Source organism: Trachemys scripta, chromosome 17 (genome assembly GCF_013100865.1).
Source record: "Trachemys scripta elegans isolate TJP31775 chromosome 17, CAS_Tse_1.0, whole genome shotgun sequence".
Taxonomy (NCBI): domain Eukaryota; kingdom Metazoa; phylum Chordata; order Testudines; family Emydidae; genus Trachemys; species Trachemys scripta.
In genome coordinates, this window is record NC_048314.1 from 6,338,040 (window position 1) to 6,340,760 (window position 2,721).

Here is a 2,721-nt window from a genome sequence, read left to right on the forward strand (position 1 = left end):
AGCTGGGGGATTAGGAGAGGACACATTATGGGGAATTTATAAATCGATTCTGATCTTTACAGCCATTGGATCCAATGCTGATAATGCATCACTTTCACTATAGACCCAGTCATTAGCTTCCTTGCATTTCCCTTACTCCTCTTCCCATTCCCATATCCATCACTTCTGACAACATATGCTTGCTGCTTCTCTCTGCACAGTTCCAGCTGGGAGGTGTGGCCAGCAGATACTGCTTTATGGGCAACTCAATCAGCATCTTATTAGCAAACACCCCAAATGAGAATGGCCCGTAGTACTAGCTGAAAGGAGTGTGTTTCTCCTGGGAGCGTGCTGTCTGGGTTTTACTGTTGTTTTGTTGTTCTTTGTGACTAGTTTATTGTAATTAACTGAATTCTGTGCTAGTGCCAGGCTGGCAGATCGTTACCCTGTGGCTGCAGAACAGGCATGGCATAGGAAGTGTCCTCATTATGTACCTCAGTCCCTACTTGAACTACCTCAGCCTTACCCAGTCAATATGGGCATTCAGTCCTTGACCTTCATGGTGCCAGTTTCTGGCAGGTTTTATGACGTGGACAACTACCAACTCACTTATCTGTCTGAGACTCCTAAGCTGCCTACATTAAGGATAACGTTGGTCACAGCAAGACTAGAGATGAGCTAGAGACCTAGAACTGTAAGTCTTTGTGTCCCATTACCAGGCCCCCGATCCACCCAGGCTCCCAGAGAGCATCACGCTAACCTTCGGGGAAAGCCCAAATAACGCTAACCAGAGGAAAAAATAGGCTGTTGTTCAAGAGGTTTAAGTAATGCTGAACCCACCTGGCCCTGTGTCACCCAGAACCCAGTGAATGTGCCATTCCCAGCAGCAGGGAACAAACAAGTATCAAATGGGTCCTGGGGACAGTCACCTTGGGGTGACCTCTCCAACTAATAGTTGATACACGCTGGCAAAGCAGCAAAGGGGAAGCCTACACTGTTGTGCCCATGTTCTAACTGTTCTGGGGTAAAGGCTCCAATCACTCCACTGCCTTTTACTAACACTAAACTCACTAAAAGCATTAAATCAATACAGGAGAGGTGTAGCTGTCCATAGGCTGGTTTCAATGGTCGTGAATTACCAGGTACAGTAATCGGATTCTTCTCAGCTGGAAATGCTCTAACTGGATTAATTTCAGTCTGACCTAGCTGTATGCTAAAGCTCCTGTCTTCCAGGTCAGCAGAAGTCTGCTGAAAATTCACTGACTGCATTTACCTGTTTGTCAGAGCAAACAAATCAAAATAACCTTCATGTCACTGATTACAGAAGCCTGAAGCACAGATGCTAGAATTGCTAGGTCAGAAAGAGTACTGGCTTCCTGGCAGACATTCCCCTACTAATTTTACCCTGCTATCCTTTGCAATTAGCAATGAGTAAAACCTAGTTAAGCTCTGCTTATTCAATCCAGATGTTTATAAAGCCAAAAGGTTTAAAGTGTTTAAACCAATCTCATAGGCCAGGGAGTGTATTAATTGGGTAACTGACTTTCGTTCAGTCAGAACAAGACTGAGTTTGCAAACTATTTCAGTGTCCCGGGAATAGAGGTGATTTTTTATTTATTTATTTATTTGGCAACAGGAAGAAGTTGGAAACCCAGTCTGTATTTTATTTAATAGAATTTAACTTTGATTATTTCCTTGGCTTTTAATTAAGCTGATATTGCAAATATTAAAATTAACTGCAAGAAACAGTGAACTGGCAGAAAGAAAGCAAAACGACAATAGTGCCTTTTCCTGGGGGTTTGCTTGCATCTGCAAAATGCTTTGAAGATGTGAAGGGACTGTCATTTACTATATGTCTGTATAGTGCCTATTACAATGTGAGCCCCGAGCTGGTGTAAAAAAAGTAATAATGGTAACAGTGCTAAGTGCTATTAATAAAGTGAGTCTGGGAAGTCCAGCATATTTATAAGATTTGCTTTAACAAACCCTCTAGCAATCTACTAGTAACATCTGAAGAAGTGAGGTTTTCACCCATGAAAGCTTATGCCCAAATAAATCTGTTAGTCTTTAACGTGCCACCAGACTCCTTGTTGTTTTACTAGTAACAGACATTCCTAGCCATTTTGCAGACCAGTTTTCCTTGTGGCTAATTATTCCTCATTACATGCGAGCAGCACAAGTTTTCCATTCATAAACACCTTCAGATTCTAATTGCACTATAGAATCAAGGCAGATAGTTAGCACTGTGAGAAAAGAAGGATTCAAGGAATAAAAATACAAATTGCATTTTGTACCTCGAGAATGCTTCCTTGCAACTGGCTAACTATAGCATAAATCTGCAGATCCCTCTGCAACTTTGAATGCTTAATAAGAATGCAAGCTTCCAGAGTCTTGCTGCATTTTGGGCAAGCCCTCTAGTACCCCAATACAGTATGTCATTTCTTGGCAGACTTTCCATGTAAATTTACCATCCTCCTGTATGTATGCCAGGCACTATAGTAACAGTCTACTAGAATGAAGTTCTACTGTCAGGGCTCCCATGGTAATTGAATGACACCTAGATATGCTTCATAAAGAGTGCATTTCATCATAGGGATTTATTTTTTTAAATGTACATTGCTCTTTAGCAACCCATTCCTGGCAGCAGAAAGTATTTGCATTTAAACAAGTTTTAGTCTCCTCATTCTATTGTGACACAGCAGTGAAATCTGCATGCTGGCTTTGGGAAGCAACAACAATATC